Here is an 18,107-nt window from a genome sequence, read left to right as displayed (position 1 = left end):
ACACAATGTGTCAAATGTACCCAGTTACTCTAAACCAGGGTGGTCCAATGCCTATCCCGGGGGCCGCATGCAACCCTTGAGGTCTTTTTGGGTGGCCCTAGTCTGCAGCCATGGAGATCCACCATATAGTATGTGCTTCTGTTCAAGGGAACTGAGATGATTTGGATGGCTGCTGTGACACCAAGATGACACAGTCACAACCATTCTCACACATAAAGTCAACTGTACTCAGTTATACAAGCCACCAGATGACCCTGCACCAGTCGCATTCTCTCTCAGGCCTTTGCAGGGCTGTTGTGAAGCTATAATGGGGAAGGGGAAAGGACCCTTCAATATTGCATATTGAGGTCCTTGGAAGAAAAGCTGAATCGTATATAAACGACACATCAACACGCCACCTCTTTGGGAAGCTTAATATAGTATGCTTGCCTAGCTTTTGTTAACATGATGCCCTCCAGATGCTTGGGACTACAATTCCCATAAGCCCTGGCAAGCACCAACAGGGATACCAAACCATTTAGGGCTTTATAGGTTGACAGAAGTATCTTAAAATAGGCCCAGTGTAGTTCTTTCAAGAACCAGTGTAGTTCTTTCAAGACAGGTGTAATGTGTGTCCAGCCAGTGGGACCTACCAGTACCATGGCTGCTGGGTTCTGCACCAGTTTCCACCCTGTCGTCGAGAAGATCCTCACAGAGAGCTAATGTCACAGAAAAACAAGGGGGGAAATAACCAGGAAGAGAGAAGTAGCCAATTGAGGAGTGGGAAATTAGCAACACCCTTGTCTGTCTGAGGCAAAATAATCCCTTGTGCCTGTTTGCTGTTTGGAGAATATAAGCATATGAAGAACAAACCCTGGCTCAGGTTAAATCCAGTTTGGATATCTATCTCTCTTACACACAAGCACACATACCTCCTCTCATTTCCCTGCAAACCTAGTTATTTTATCTACCTCAACAAACAAGCTACTCTACCTTGTCATTTCAATTTTCACATATTTTCTGTTTGTGTATTAGTTCTATGATTCAACGAAATCTCATCTCAACCCACCGCCATAAGCAACTGTCTGGAACAAAGCTCTTTCTCAAATTCAATCTCAAACAAAATGAAAAGAAGCAGGGAGGGGGGAGAGAAAGCAATGGGGGGGGGGAGAAAGTGGACCACAACCAATCCTATGAGTCCCATTCTCACAGGTTCGGCAAATTCTTTTTTATTCATCAACAGACCTGAGCTTGAAGAGGCGGCTACTTCTGCTGCTGCAGAGTTAACAACAAAAGGATTAAACAAAATAAGATCTTCCAAGAAAGGGTGTGTGTGTGTGTGCACGCGCTTATGTGTGAGTTGGTTGTTAACTCAGCACACAGCTAAACACAGTAACGTTCTACTAAATACTCAAACATGTTTTATCTATCTATCTATCTATCTATCTATCTATCATCTATCTATCTACACACACACACACACACACACACACAAATATTCTCCCTTAGGGAAAGTGTCGTCAGTTATGTGTATGTTAAACATCTCCTGAAGGCATACCTTGGTGCTTGAGCTTTCCCAGCACTGTAAGGCTGGGCCCTATACCTTTTGTACGGCTTGATGCTGTTTTTATTCATATTATAAATTTTATACTGGCAATTTCATAGTCTTTTGACATGCGCTGCTTATAGATTGTTTCAATAATAAGCAGTCTAGAATTTATTTTTCTAAATAAATGAAATGAATAATAAAAAGAAATCTCCCAGTCCCACTCAAGTCTTGTTTCAGTAAAAAGATTTATTTATTTATAAATAATAATAATAATATCCCAGCCTCTCCCAAGTCTTATCTATAGCTTCCCCCTTGATGTCTGCAGGTCCAGTAAAGATGTCCTCATTAGGGTCAAACTACATGTGACATTTGTCAGATGCTTTGCTCTTGCATAGTTGATATTCTAATAAAATATTCAGTAGCCAGGAAATGGGAGAAATGGGCTCTACCCCTTTGCCCCTAGTGCAGTCCCAACTGGAATCTTCCTTCCTCATCTATTCTCCTAGGCAGGGGGCAGCTCCCATTGCCACCTCTAGCATAACACTCTCTTCCCTCCCTTTTTAGCTCTATGAGGAGCCATAAAAAGAACAGGCAGCACAGGGTCCAAATCTCGAATGGTTCAGCCTGTGATGAGACTTCAGAATCCTTACTGTAAAAGGAAAAGTCATTGCACTTCCTTAGCCTGTAGTCTCTCGCATAACCCCAGAGTCCCACTAAGTCCTTTCACTACAGATTGGATGAACACAACACCCGTTCCTTTCTCCATGGAAAAAACATTGCCTTTGTTTCTTTTCTCTTCTAAAGGTTTCCTGAAGCTATTTACAAATGGCACACCAGACTTACTGTACAAAGGAATGTCCTTTGATCACCTTTAAAGCACTACTCTCTGAGTTTAGGGTAAAGAAAGTGTTGGGTTGTCTGAGAAATTGTTTTGTGCCAATTTCCTGCCTTTACAGAATCCATCGCTGCATAAATGAATAACTGAGGGAGGCTTGGGATAGTTTTACTACTGAAAACCGAAACAAACAAGCATTATCTATTAGAAGTTGAATAAAAATAATTGCTTGTAGGAACACACACACACAGTGATCATTACCAATTGTTCATACTTGATAGGATGATTATTCTTAGCAGAATTCTCAGTAAACTCATTAGAAACTTTGTTTTACATTTGATGTCAAGACATTTCAAATGTTCCGAGTTTGTAAAGGTTTCTCTGCATTGTACTAGCCTGTGCCATGAATTATTTGCTAGACAGGCATTCCGCCCTCCCAAAAGTGCATAAGATCATTTTGAAATTACAGCAATTACTCACATGGATAATATGAGGGGAGAAATATTTAAATGGGTTTTTAGTTTCTGCTAATACAATTTAGCCTCTGTAAATAAGGAAGACGATATACCATCAAGTCATCCATCAGTTGTTTGCAAACCACCCGGAAAAGCTTTCTGGACCACAATGTGAAAACCTCTGATCTATTTATTCTGTAAATGTGTGCGTCGAGAGACCACCAGGCACATACGCAGTTATCAAGATGCTGTGTGACGGGAAAAATAAAAATAAACATACTAATGACACTGTATAACAGTATGTGGGTAAGGCATTTTACCCTTAAATTACATTACTAATGAGGTATATAAAGTGGCTCTAAATGGATTTAGGTCAAGCTGTAAGGCTGCCCTTTAGCAGCTTATCGATTTTCAACAGTGATCTAGAATGTCATATCCCAATAACAGAATTAAATGCTTCTCATCAGCATGGGGAGATAGGCTACTGACAATCCCAGCTCACACATCAGATTTCCGTCCGGCTATGGATAATCCAAAATTCTTCAAATAACACACACACAGAGAGACAAACACATTCCTTGGCTGCATCAGAAAACACTAAGATAATGCTGCAGGGGTTGTCATGGATGAAAGGACAACTTCCTGTAGGAAATTGATGTTATGCAACTCCTTTCAGAGAGTGTAAAGACAAGGGGCTTGTTTTAACAAGTCAGTGTTGAAGAATTAGAAATGGGCTGGAAACTACCAGATAGCGTTATAATACAAACTGCTTCCTGCATCCGAGTGAATCATTGTGCGCTGAATTTGGATTTGTGACAACAACCTCTTCCTTGACAGCTTCAGCAGTGATGCAGCAACAGCAGTTACTGCTTAGAAGCATAAAAGCACCCAGAGATTGAGGGTGGCTCATAGATCATGTGGTCCATCCCCTATTTGAAGCCGGAAATCAAACGCACGAAAACATCACTAACAGACAGCTGCCCAGCTTCTGCTTAGAAACCACCAGGGAGGGAGAGTCCTCAGCCACGCTGGTGGGTATTTGGTTCTATTGTCAAAGTGTTCTTACCATCAAAAAATTTTGCCTAATATTGCACCCAAGCCTTGCTTCTTGTACCTTAAGTCCATTAGATCCAGACCTGTCCTCTGGCGTAGTATAAGGCCACATTTGTAAGAATTTGATCATTTAGTGTGGTGGCACCTACACTTTAGAACTCCCTGCCTACTGAGATCAAGAAGGTGCCAGCATCCTTGTCCTCACAGTGCCCAACCAGATTGCTTATGGGATGCTCCCAGAGAAGGACCTGTGCACTCTTCTCATCCAGCTAAAACCACTGGGAAGCTCCATCCCAAAGTTTATGCTTCTATCCAGTCTTCCACTTGCAGTCTTGCAGCTAGAACCTCTGGAGATCTGTTGGCCCCCTCTGGAGGAGGAAGGAGAGAGTCAGCTGTGACTCACCTAGCCCAGCAAGAAGTCTCTTCTTCCTCTGAACTGTATTTACTCATGTAATGCTCATTTGTTTGTTTATACACAAGTACAGAGCAAAATGAAAGTGAAGCCTTAGCTATTTCTTTGTAATGCTGAACCTATTCTGTTTGTTGGGTTTTGTTTTGTTTTTCATTTGCTAACTGGTTTCTCTCCCATGTATTCTGATAATAAATGGGTATCTGTTGTAAGGCCACAGCTCACTGTTGCTTGAGCACAGCTTGCTGTGGAAAAGAGGTGTGTAAATAAAGTGAATTAAATAAGAATATAATAAATGTTGGTAAAAAGCCATTTCTCTGTGATATGCTAGCCGGAAGGTGACTATTTAGATACTTCCCAACTGCATGTTTTGTTGTCCAAAACATAATACAACCATTGATTCTTGAATGGAATCCATTCCAGAAGTCCATTCGACTTCCGAAAATGTTTGAAAACCAAGGTGCAGCTTTCAAGTGGCTGCAGGAGCTTCCTGCACTCAATCGGAAGCCTCAGAAGCCACATTGGACATTCAGCTTCCAAAAAACGTTCGCAAACCGGAACACTCACTTCCGGGTTTGTGGCATTCAGGAACCAAAATGTTCGAGTCACAAGGCATTCCAGAACCAAGGTACGACTGTGTGGGAATAGATATTTAGACAATGGAGTAGTCTAGTTGCTTTCACTTTTCAGGACTATTAGTCTCTCCCTCCCCCCCCTCCCTCCCCCCCCCCCGTGTGTGTGTGTGTGTTTTAGGTTCCCACTCACAAAGACTAGTCAGTTTCACTTCTTTGATTCCAGTTACCGATGGACTGGAGCCCAGAGAAGATTAGACAGATTCCTAACTGCTTAACAGCACAGAACAATGGAACAACATAACATAAACATTCAACACTGAGTTTTGTAAGAAGTTGGGATCCATTTGTGGGCCTCTCAGCCAAGTTTCTAAAAGATACAAAGCACCTACGTTTCAAAATTTGCTTTTAACCATTTTACCTGCCTCAAACCATCAAAGTGAACAAGAACTGGCAGATTTGGCAATCAGATCAAGATGCAAGGCCTCTGTCTTCAGTGTGATTTAATACAAAATACTGTGCAGCATTTCAACTGGCTCTCTGCTTCCTTAAGAATAAAATTTCACAAACAAGGAAGCCTTGCCAGTAATAAATGGGCAGGCAATGGACAGTGTCAACTAGTAATTTCCAGACTTAAAATAAAAAAAAATAGGATGGCCCACATTAGGATGGACAATAGATGCCACCTTCAGTGCTCTTGAGAAAAGTATCACAGAAATTTAAGTATCCATAGTATGTAGCCTTATCCTATGACCACTCTAACAAATATATTTTGCTGCACTGTTTCAAAACCCTGCAAAACCTGTTTGACAACAGGTGGTGGCAACAGGACAAAAGAAATGCATCTGAACCTGAAGGGAAATTATATCTCCGCTTTTCACTCTTTTTTAAAAAAGGGTTTTATCCAACTAAATTATATTCAAAGTAGAACTGAAGAGATAAGCTAGTCATGTTTGTTAATTCCAATAGGTCTCCTTTGCATAGGACTAGTATTGGCTACAGCCCAATATTTTGGCTTTCCTTGGGACTTTATTCTATATTCTGTCCTTAAAAGGCAGCTTCCCCATAGATCCTCTTTACAACCAACTTCCTGCAGCACAGCCATAATCTTTGAAGGGAACATATGGTAGCTTTTCTTTCTATATTTTACAGACTAATGGTAATCATGGGGACCTTGATCAGGTCCAAAATAAGCTTCTTCTTTGGCGATCAGTCGTAGCCAAGTTAGATTGTCTTCCATGAACACGGTCTTAACAGTGAGTCCATAAGTGTCTGTGGAGGCCAATTCTGGATCCACACATGGAGACATAGGTTTCTGGGCAGGAGTTGATCAAGGTGAGGGTTTGCCAAATGCGCCTTCCTGTTAGTACGTTTCTCCCTTTCATCCTGAGTTCAAGCATCTTCAAAGTCCATGAGACCTTTGGAAAAGGCTGTTCTCCAATTGGAGCACTCACAAGCCACTGTTTCCCAATTGTTGGTGTTTATTCTACTTTTTTTAGATTTGCCTTAAGAAAGTCTTTAAACCTCTCTTATTGACCACCAGCATTACGCTTTCCATTTTTAAGTTTGGAATAGAGTAGTTGCTTTGGATGACGATAATCAGGCAACCGAAGATGACGAATCCAATGAAGTTGATGTTGAAAAATCATTGCCTCAGCACTGATCTTTACTTCTTCCAGTACATTGGCATTAGTTTGCCTGTCTTCCCAAGTGATATGTAGAATTTTTCAGAGACACAATTGATGGAAGCTTTCAAGGAGTTAGAGATGGCGCTTGTAAGTACATTAAGGTCGGTAGTACAATAGCTTTGTAAACAAGCATTTTGTTTCCCTGCAAATGCCCCGGTCCTCAAACACTCTGCACTTCAATTGGGAGTGTGTTGGTTAAGTGCAGGATCCCTTGAGCTTTTACTCACCAGGTTCTATGGTTCTTCTTTGAACCTCAGCCTTAGCATTGGCATATGTTTCTTTCATAGTGGTGAAGTTTCTATCTCTTTGCCAGATCTGAAAGGCCTTCCTTTTCTTGTCAATAATGTGTTCAATCTCACTTTCATTCTCATCAAACCAGTCCTGGTGTTTCTTGGTTTGGTATCCAATAGTTTGTTTGCAGGCTTGCCATAATGGATGTTTTAGCTTGGTCCAGTGTTCCTCAGTGTTATCAGGGAACTCTGAAAGCAGATGGTCCTTAAGAGTCATTTGGAAGCAATCCTGCTTAATGGGATCTTGAAGGACTTGAGCATCGGTAGGCAAACTAAAGCCTGGGGGCTGGATCCGGCCCAATTGCCTTCTAAATCCGGCCCATGGACGGTCCGGGAATCAGCGTGTTTTTACATGAGTAGAATGTATCCTTTTATTTAAAATGCATCTCTGGGTTATTTGTGGGGCCTGCCTGGTGTTTTTACATGAGTAGAACATGTGCTTTTATTTAAAATGCATCTCTGGGTTATTTGTGGGGCATAGGAATTTGTTCATTATTTTTTTTTTCAAAATATAGTCCGGCCCCCCACAAGGTCTGAGGGACAGTGGACAGGCCCCCTGCTGAAAAAGTTTGCTGACCCCTGGGCTTGAGTGTTCATTTTGCACCTTGGTTTCCTTCCTTGAAGCCTGCGTTAAGATATAATCTTGATAGCCACTGTGGAACGTATTGATTGTGATCTGTCCTGCAGTCGTCAGCACTTGACATAGCTCTGGTAAGGAGCACATCACAGCAATCTTCAACTCAAACAATTACATAGTCTAACAGGTGTCAGTGGTTCAACAGAGGGTGCCCCCATGATGTTTTAAAGTTATTTTTTTGTCGAAAGAGTGTGTTGGTAATAACAAGGTTGTCCACTGCACATATAGTCAAAAGTAAGATTCTATTCTGGTTACTGTTGCCAATTCCTTCTTTCCCAATAGTTCCACAGATTGTAATCTCACCCAACTCTTGCATTAAAATCACCCAGGGGGATAATATTATCCTCCTTAGGCATCTCTGATAGGATGGCATCCAGCTGGGAATAAAAAAATTCTTTAATGTCTTCAATGGCATCCAGTGTTGATGCACAAGCACTTAAAATAGTAGCCTGTTGGTTTTTGGTGAGTTTTATTCGAAGGGTTGAAAGTCGCTCATTAATGCCGGTAGGGACTTCTGACAAGAGCTTCACAAGATCGCTTTTGATAGCAAAGACTACTCCATGTATTCAATGTTCTTGTTCAGGTGAGACTTTCCCACTCACCACAAGAAGGTGATGATCCAGTGAGTGAGACAAAAGAAGCATGTGCTTTAGGAATGGGGAGAGCTTGGTTTGCATTTTAATGCAAGCAAACCTAATTTGCACTACCTGAAACAATATATGAACTTAACAGCAGCTAGCTATCCTTTGAAATTCATACTTCTCTAAAACTTGTGATGCAGTTGTCCAGCCAAATAATGTGAAGAGGAATGCAAGTAAAAAGGAGGAAAGTGTGCAAACATGTATATTTTAGTGAATGTAACATACAAAATGCATTAAGGGAATATCACAAGAATATGCTGTTAGGCAAAATTACATACAGAAATGTGCACAAAAATCCAGAATGGATTTTCATAAGGATATTTTAAAACAAATAAATTGAAAACTGATGCAGAAATGGGGAGATCTGGAAACTGGGGAAATAAGAAACTGAAAGAAGCCAACATTGAGAGATTCATTCATTCCTAAGATGCTCTGCTAGTTGTGAAGGGTGCACAATGTCTACACCCCACCCCTTTCCAAATACAGAAGCTGCAGAAGCTCTCACTGTTAATGGCTCTGGCTCCACTACTATTGGTCTCTCTGCCTTCTGCCCTACCAATCTCAATGACTGCCAACAACCAGTGAAAAATTCACATGCTTGAAAGACCTACATTGGCTCCCAGTACGTTTCCGAGCACAATTCAAAGTGTTGGTGCTGACCTTTAAAGCCCTAAACGGCCTCGGTCCAGTATACCTGAAGGAGTGTCTCCACCACCATCATTCAGCCCAGACACTGAGGTCCAGCTCCGAGGGCCTTCTGGCGGTTCCCTCACTGCGAGAAGCCAAGTTACAGGGAACCAAGCAGAGGGCCTTCTCGGTAGTGGCGCCCTCCCTGTGGAATGCCCTCCCACCAGATGTCAAAGAGAACAACAACTACCAGACTTTTAGAAGACATCTGAAGGCAGTCCTGTTTAGGGAAGCTTTTAATGTTTGATGTATTACAGTATTTTAATATTTTTTTGGAAGCTACCCAGAGTGGCTGGGGAAGCCCAGCCAGATGGGTGGGGTATAAATAAATTATTATTATTATTATTATTATTATTATTATTATTATTATTATTATTATTAATGTGCTCTTTAATGCACAAGTGCTTACAATAATGTTGATTCTATCACCATAACCTTAAGAATGAAGAGGAGAAGGAGTGATAAATTAAAATTGTATTTTAAAGTTTGTAAAGCCACTCTGAGGCCCTGAAAGTTGAAAAGGGAGATATAAATCCTACAATAAATAAAATGCAGAGGCACAGTCCTAAATTTCACAAGGATTAAAAGGGTTTCAGTGCATAACTTTCTCTGGATTTTGCCCAATGATGGTTGCTTATGGCACAGTGTGGACAGAACCAACCCTGGATGATAAACTTCACCTGTTGTATTCTGGCACATTCAGCTTTACTGGTGAAACTAACACTAGCACAATAGGCGATATGCACATTTTTAAAAAGTAAGACATACACTTATTACAATGCCTGAAAATGTGATCACTGTAAAAGGCATACATATAATTTCTTAACTGGTGCCGTATCATAAACAAGGCTTTTCTGTTATTGAATATGCTTAGAATATATGGAAGGGGAACAAAGATAGCCAATTGGTTTATGTGCCTGGAGATAAAGCAGGAAAAGGGAGCCTGCTTCTTTGTCTCTCAAAGGCTATTTGTTTCCTATTAGAGCTCCAGTGATCCTCAGGCCCCCAAAATTGTTGCAAGCACTACATAGCAATCCGTTCCTGTTACTTACAAAGTAGTGAGACATGGAGTCTGGTCCAAAGTTCCCTCCACTCTTTCTCCCGAGGAGTTACAAAGGGCAGGCAGCTAGCCCATAGTATTTTAAAATCTCAAGGGCTGCCATGTCATGTTGTGAAGTAAATCTCATACAATTCATCACCCAAGTTGGAGGAAAATAGTTCGAAGCTCAAAAATAATGAATTCTGTCATTTCCAATAGAAGTGTGAAGGGAGAATTATGAATGAACCTTTTAAAAATACGTGTGTGGAGGGAGATTGCCCTTCTATGAAATGAAAGCAGCACGCCTGTGTTTAAATGGCCCAATCCTGAAACCAAGACCTTTCGCTTTCAATTAACTTAAATTGACAATTGGAAAAGGTTTGAAAATGTAGCCCAGCTCTTTCAGTTTGATAGATTTCAGCTTTGACATTATACGTGTTATTCCAACCTGAATTTTATATATATATATATATATATATATATATATGAATGAATATATATGAAAATGCAAAGTGAAAAACCTGATTCAATCAGAGTTGCTGAATTACATTTTAAAATACCTCTAAAGTGTTCCAAAATTTAGCACTATTTTTATTTTTGATTCAGCCCCTTGCCAATTATTTCAGTTACACCATTACATCTGTGCTAATTTACCATGATAAAACATTCACAGTCCAACCCAATGTCTGTTTGCCCAGAATTAAATCTTACAAACTTCAGCGGAACTTATTCCCTCTAAGCTTGCATCACGTTTCAGCCTTAGCTTCAGTAAGTTGCAATGCAAATAAAAGTGGGTGCAATGTGTGTTCCGTTGCTGGAAGTTGCTGCACGCTGTGCTACCAAGATAATTTACTAGGAGAATGCCGTTTCATAAAAGACCTTATAAAATTCAGCTTTGTGATAAGTTGTATCTATTGCCAAAAAATAGCATTCCTTACCTTCAATGGGGCTCTGCATAAGCACTGGAACAATGCAGCTATCAAAAACAATAAATCAGGCAGCAACAAGAACTGGTTCCGTATAATAGGTGCAGGATATGCAACCCTGCTTACATTTCATGCTTAGCGTCACTATAATAGGGAATCTCTTAACCTGCTTTTCAACTCAAGTTGGGATGCAAGAAAGGGGTTTTGTACATCTGATTGGTTCAGTTAAACAAGGCGTCAAAAAGAAATTAATCTTCACATTTATACAATTGTATATGTTCCTATAAAATTGCCATTAATACTACTGAAAAAATAAAGTTAAGATCAATGACTCAGGGAATCTTGAAGCAAGGCTCACGTCATCTGAATTCCTCTCTTTCATTTGCTATTATGTGGCTAGATATATCATGTGATTTGCTGCCTGCAAGTCTAAAATTGAAATCCTAAGAGTTATTAACAGACCTATACCCCATGAGACTAAGTAGGACTTAACTTCAGAGTAAAAACTATTTAATCAGCTAGTAAAAGTAAGTTCAGTTGTTATCTATAATGTGATAAACTGTGTGGAAGAAGATACTATTTCTGTACAAACCACTTTTAACTTATGGAGATACAAATGTTTCTTTGTTTGCATAAGATACAAAGAAGAGGCAGGTTTGCATAGGATTTCCACACATAACTTATTTTCAGTACTGCGCACCATCATATATTTAGTAGTATCTCTCTGCTATTCTGGAACGAACAATTAACTAAGTAATTTTATGTAACTATACTGGAAGCACAGGATAAAGGGAAAGAAGTGTTGCTAGAAAGCACTGTTATATTTATACATACTTCATGTCACTAAGCTAAACAGAGAGTCAACATTTTGCAGATTCACTTTCAGGTACTCTGTTCACTTGCAACCAAGTGCAAAAAGAGTTGAGTTTTTGAATGCCTTCCAAATGCTTTGCTTCCTTCTGTCCTGCAGAAGCTGCAATATTCTTCTTATACTTTGGTATAGTGCTTTCAAGTGCTCAAAGCACTTTACATGCCTCATCTGATTTTGATCCTTACAACAAGGGCGGGGAACCTGTGGCTCTGCAGATCCCGGATGGAAGGAGTTCTCCATCACCACTGCTTTACAACAACCCCGTTAAGTAAGTCAGAGTTATTGCCCAGCCCCCATATTGCAGCTGACAAGAGGCTAAGTGCAATGGCGGAGGAAGCCACTCGGGCACCTGGGGTGACGCGCCCAGGGGTGGGGCAAGCTGTCCATAGGGGTGAGGGCGGGGAAAGCTGCCCATAGGGGCAGGACACACAGCAGGGCCTCTGGAGTTTGCCTGCCTCCTCCCACTCAGCCGCTCTACATCTAGGGGGGAGGCAGTGGGTGGACCGTTTGGGCAGCGTGGAGCCTGCACACGCCAAAGCCACCGCACCTCTCCCAACACTTAGGCGCACTGCAGGCCCCGCGGCGACTGCTGTCCAGCATTTTGTCACACACACACATACCCAGTGGTAACACCTGGGGAGGTCTGCACCCACAGCACCCCCTTCCTCCGCCCCTGTGGGAGGGGGGACACAAGGCAGTGGATTACCCACCCTACTGACAGTGCTGCTGATTCCTACCAGGCAGGTGGAAACGAGTGGGACAATTTTCCCATCTATTTTGCTTCTTTTCTGCATTTTGCCTACCTTGTCCTTAAGAGAATCCTTGTTAACCTGATACCCAAGAATATGAAGTCTGCTTCCCAAATATACAACTTTATTAATGCAGAGCTTTGGGGCAATACTAACTTCAAAAAACTGAGGTGTGATATGCCTACTGACACAATTCAAATACATGGCTTCTCCCAAAGAATCCTGGGAACCACAGTTTGCCCCCTCACAGAGATGCAATTTCAGCGCCCTTAAACTATGGTTCCTAGGAGCACTGTTTTTCTACAAAAAGAGGTGCCAGAACTCACCATGAATGCCTCTCTTGTACTCTTATAATGGCAATGATGCCATGTGAATAGTGAAGGGGGGCAGGGGGGCAGCTGCCCCCCCCAAATTAATAAAAATACATAGCTAACTGAGGTTCTGCCTCCCCAACAAAAGGCCTGCCTCCCCTAACTAAAATCCTGGCTACGCCCATGAATGGTGCCCACCTCAGAGGTGCCGAAACCAAGTTCCGGCACGTTCCGACTGAAAGAAAGCCTTGGCTAGGAGTCTTTGAGGGAAGTGATGTGTTTTAAAGGCATGTTATGTACACAGCCTTAGAATTTCACAACTGATTTCCCAAAGGTGATAACTTCTACATTAGACACACACCCCACCTAGGATTTCCTCCCACAACAGACTTCTTCCCTGTGGCCTCAGAAATGAAAAGAACGTTTACCCAATGGCGAGCTATTCTGCATTTACCCAACAGTGAAAGGGAAATGGCATTTATTTCAATAAAACTTAAGGAAAGTTGAGAAAGACGAGGAAGAGTGAGAAGTTTTTTTGTGTGTGTGCTCCAGTTGCATGAGCCACTAAAATGAAAGACAACATTCTGAACAAGGCAACTGCATTGGGATCTTGTCCTACACCTGATTTTTTTAATGTGTATGAGGTGAGCCTCAGGCAGAGCTGCCATGCATCTGTGAGACAGGAAGAAAGGGACAGGGAATTGAGTACCAGGCAATGAAAACAGCATTTTTAACTGTGGGGTTTTTTTCTTCCTTCCTCAAAGCTGCAGAGCGACAGAGGAATCATGGGAAGTATGGAGCAGGTTACAAAAGAGGATTTTAAGCGCTTTCCACCTTAACTCCCTTTACACACACACACACAGAGAGAGAGAGAGAGAGAGAAACAGAGAAAGGGATGATCAATAAAATCTTCACAATACTCTCCCCATATCTGGCTTTAACAGAATATTTCATTGTCATGGTTTTCTTTCCTCCTTGTGTATATTGCATAAAATGCAAACATCATACTTTAAGGCTATAATCCTATCCACACATCCCTAACAGTAAACCCCCATTGAACACAGTATGGCTTATTTCTGAGTAACCGTGCACAGGATTAGGCTGTAAAATGCATCTAGGGCCACAATTCTATTCCCATTTACCTTGGAATAAGCCCCCTTGAACTGAATGGGCATACATCTATGCAGTTGTGCATAGGACACACAGTAATTTATTAGGTACTGCTTACGGTGTTTAACTCTGTGCCAACCAGTGAGCCGATTCCGGGTCATCATAATCAGTTTTGTCAAAGAGGGGATCTGGAAAGCACGTTCAGCTTTCTCAACATTGCACCACATGCCTGATGAAATTGTGTTTTTGGCTAGAATTAAAAGCACACCAAAGCCCTAAGGACTTTGTGGAGCCGGCTAAAAACTAGAAACCAGTCCTAGAAGGTAGGAAAGTTGGGGCCAGCAACCCAAGAAATAACATGGCTGAAAAAGAGTACAGCATAGGGTTGCTGGGTAAAAGAAAAACAGAAGAACAGGGTTTCTGCATCTTTAATAGTTGTGCTGAAACTCTGCTCAAACACAGCTATTAAAGGTGCAGAAGTCCCATCCATTTGTTGCTATTATTATTACCTCTACTTGAATAAGCTTAAGGTGGTGAACACAATTCTCTGTTTCTCCATTTAATCCTCACAGCAACCCTGTGAGGGAGGCTAGTCTGAGAGTGACTGGCCCAGGGTCATGCAATGAGCTTCATGGCCGAGTGGAGATTTCAATCCTGGCCTGTCTGGTTCTAGTCCAACACTCTAACCACTACACTGACTGCTACCATAGCTGAAGCATAAAGGCCCGGTAATTGTGATGGGGTTAGTGTTAATAGAGTCAGGTTCCCAATCCCTGCTCAGGAATGAAGCTCATTGAACCCAACCTACCTCACAGGGTTGTTGTGAGAATAAAAGGAAGAACCTATTGTGAGTGCATGCCACTTTGACCTCCTTGGAGGAAAAAGGCAGGATAGAGATATGATAAAGATGCATTGAGGAGGAGGAGGGTTGGATTTCACTTATTGATTTTGAACTAACCAACCAGATGTGGCAGCACAGAGCTATTGGAGCTTGTTTAAACAAAATAGGCTAGCTAGGAATACTGTGTTCAACAGTGGCGTGTGGCCTTGCATGCATGCTTATTACCACATGAAACAATGTAAGCTCTGAAGTGGAGAAATCCCTATTCCTGCAAACCTTCCACCTCAAAACGAGGGAGATTATGGGTAGCATTCCGTCTAATAATGAACTCAGGAACTGAGTGTCAAGAGGCCTCATTTTGGGTTATCATTATGCTCAGAGCAACCCTGAAGTTTGCACTGGTGAGATAATTTTTTTAATGTTTTTAATGTTTGGTGTATTACTACGTTTTGATTTGCTGTAAGCTGCTCAGAGTGGCTGGGCAACTCACTCAGATGGGCGGCATATAAATTATTATTATTACTTAAACTGAGGGGGAACTACACACACACCCCAAAAAACAATCCTGCCCAATGAACAGTGGCGTAGCGTGGGGGGTGCAGGGGGGGTCGGCCGCACCGGGCGCAACATCTGGGGGTTAGGGTTAGGGGGCGCAAATCCATGGGTTAGGGGGCGCAAATTACTTGACTTGCCCCGGGTGCTGACAACCCACGCTACGCCACTACCAATGAAGACCGAGTACCCACAGAATGTTGTGTGCTGTCAGCGGGAAACAAAACCAAAATATGGTGCATTGCTGGGTAACTGGGACCCTGAAGTCCTCCTGTTCAATTGTGATTGGAAGCCCCCCCCCCCCCCCCCGCTCCCAGCATCTGTTATAGATACAAACTCTGTCACATCCATAGTGGACCCCCTACCTGTATGGAATCTCTGATTGCCATCAGAAGTCCTCAGAGTTTGTCTTCCAGTGTTGTAATCACATGATCAACAAGGAAGAAATGTCTCAAGCCACGCCTCTTTGTTGACTATCTGGAGCCACTGGGAGGGGAAGCCTGTTTCTTTGGAGTGCTCCCAGCGCCCACCCAGCAGGAGTTGTGTGTGTGTGTGGTTTGTCATTGTGGGATGAAAGAAAAACTCTGCATGCTGCAGGAGGTCCACACTTTTTTTTTCTTTTTAAAGAGTCTGTCGTGAGTTTAAAAATCATTTCAGTGTTAATTGGGCAAGTAAAACAAGAGCAGAATAGCAACTGGGGAGTTACCCTTTGTGGGGGGCAAGGAAGGGAAGTTGCCCCTCCCCAAATCAAGAGCCCATCCATACGAAGCTCTTTCAGGGGGTGGCACGTGGTGGGCGTGCAGGTTTGCCCACCAGGCAAGGCGGGCACGTGACACACACAACCCCAGATCTCCAGAAGCCATTGCTCGCTCTCTCGCTCTCTCGCTCGCTCTGTCACATCCTCTGCTTTGGCACCGCTCGCCCTCAGCACGCGGAGGAATTGGGCTGCGCGCTGTCCTCGTCTCGTCCCGGCCAGGAAGGGCAGTGCGAGGCGGGAGGCGCTGCGCCGCGCTCGCTCTGCCGGGAGGCGCCAGCGGCACGAATGAAACTTACCTGCCGGGTCGAGTTGCTCCTTGGCCCTCGGGCGGGTCAGCTTAGCGGCGGTTGCCGAGCATCTCCACGCCTCCTCCCGCCCCCAGCGCGCCACTTTCTCGTCTCCCTCCTCCTCCTCCTCCCCCCCTCTTGGGCCTTGGGCTTTTTTCGCTTCGCCCAGCTCCTTCGAGCAGAGATCTATGCCTTGGAGGGGAATCTGTTCACTTTGGCGCAATGGCGACGGGGCGAGAGACGGAGCCCCAGCGGCATCAGATCGATTTACTAAACAAACTGAAACGTGGGTGGGGATGTTAAACAGTAACCAGAAGCCTTGAGGGAAACTGAAAGCGGCCGCCGCAGGGCTACCTTTCCTCGTCGCACGACAGGGCCCGGTTTGCCCGTCCCCTGCAGCTTTCCGGCTTGACCGCTAGAGCTCGGCGCCCGAACGCGCATTAAGAAAAAAAGGAGGCGAGCGTGCCTCTGAGCGCATGCAGAGTGCAATTCTCCCAACCAGCGAATTAGCCAGGGAATTGAAAGGTTAGGGGTTTCGAGTACCAGGCAGCCTTTACGTCTTGTCTCCTAAACCCGATCTCCTGTGTGTTTATTGGAAAGCAAACCCGTTTCGTTCCAGGGGATCTGGTCCCGGGTTTGAATGCGAAGGATTGCCATAAATAAAGGCGGGGAGGGAAGTGCAACTGATAGCGACCGCCTGTCACCTACAGGATCCCGCGCATGCTTCCTCAAGCATGAGGTTTCCTGGAGTGCACCAAGGTTTTAGTACTAGCGAGGCAACTGAGGATCGCTTGCGCTCAATATTGCTTACTCTCAAGTAAGGGCAGGGTGGCAGTTTTCAGACTCTGCGCGCGATCCTGAGCATTTGTGTCCAGAATATGAATGCCACAGAACTTACATGGATTTCCTGCGATTCGTATTCTTTAGTGGGCCGTGTAGGTCGCTGACGAAAAGCAGCTCATTTCGCCTCCGCCTGAAGCTAGCGTGCATCCAAGACTGCAATCCTAACCCCACATGCTTGGGGGAAAGTCCCATTAAAGTCAATAGGACTTGCGTCTGAGTTGATACATGGTTAGAATTTTGCTGTAAAATCTGTTTGGGGCTGCGGTTTAGTGAATTGCTCGGTAAGGAGAAAGTTACATTAAACTCAGTAAGGCTGCAATTCTGTACTTGCTTACTGGGAGTAAGTCCCAGTGACTTCAGAAGGGCTGCTGAGTAGACATGTCTAGGATTGCACTGCGCTGCATTTCTTGTTTTGACTTCGCTTACCCTGTGAGGGCTGTATTAAAAGGAAACGCGAAGCCTTCTCCTCGAGAAATAAGTTTAAGCACGGATTTAAACATTGTCTTCAAATGAGTAGGACCTAACTGTGTTCCGCCTAGGCTGAATTGGTTGTGATTCAAACGAACCTCTCCACCCCCACCTAAAAGTCTACTGCCTTTTCAAGAATTCTCTCTCACTCCAAAGCTAATACACGCTCACGTCCATTTTGATAGGCCAAATTCAGCTGCCTCCGTAGAAGAAACGGACGCAAATAATTCACAAGAGTAACTTTCAGGGAAAGGAGCTTTTCAATTTCTCCGGGTATTCTGCAAGCAGCTTGGAAGTGTCGCGGTGGAATCATTTCCACATTTGATAGCGTCAGACTTGGCCTCAATAGAGACGATGTCCGAGGAAGCACAGTTGGCAGCATCAATCTTGCTCTCCTCATTCATCATCGCTTGGGAGTGGCTTCTACTCATTCCGCCTGGCCTCCTCGGAAGTCAGTGCCAATTAATTCAATGGCGCTCACTCCCAGCTGAGTGCGCACAGGATTGCAGCCTGACTGACCTTGTTCTCTCTCTCTCTCTCTCTCTCTCTCTCTCTCTC

At 43.4% G+C, this 18,107-nt stretch overlaps 1 protein-coding gene across 2 annotated transcripts in view; it reads right to left on the bottom strand.

Annotated features, from left to right (window-relative positions):
• HNF4G (hepatocyte nuclear factor 4 gamma) overlaps positions 1-16,441 on the bottom strand; it is a 56,993-nt gene extending 40,552 nt beyond the window's left edge. Inside the window, exon 1 of one of the 2 annotated variants that reach the window (XM_079983144.1) lies at positions 16,248-16,441. The gene's annotated coding sequence lies outside the window, so the exon portion shown is untranslated. The remainder of the gene's footprint in view (positions 1-16,247) is intronic. The other variant, XM_079983143.1, reaches the window with a different exon arrangement.
• Positions 16,442-18,107: the final 1,666 nt, after the last annotated feature.

The sequence above is a fragment of the Podarcis cretensis genome, assembly GCF_951804945.1.
Source record: "Podarcis cretensis genome assembly, chromosome: 7".
Taxonomy (NCBI): domain Eukaryota; kingdom Metazoa; phylum Chordata; class Lepidosauria; order Squamata; family Lacertidae; genus Podarcis; species Podarcis cretensis.
The sequence above is the reverse complement of the archived record's forward strand: the minus strand, read 5'-3'. Positions and strand labels throughout refer to the sequence as shown.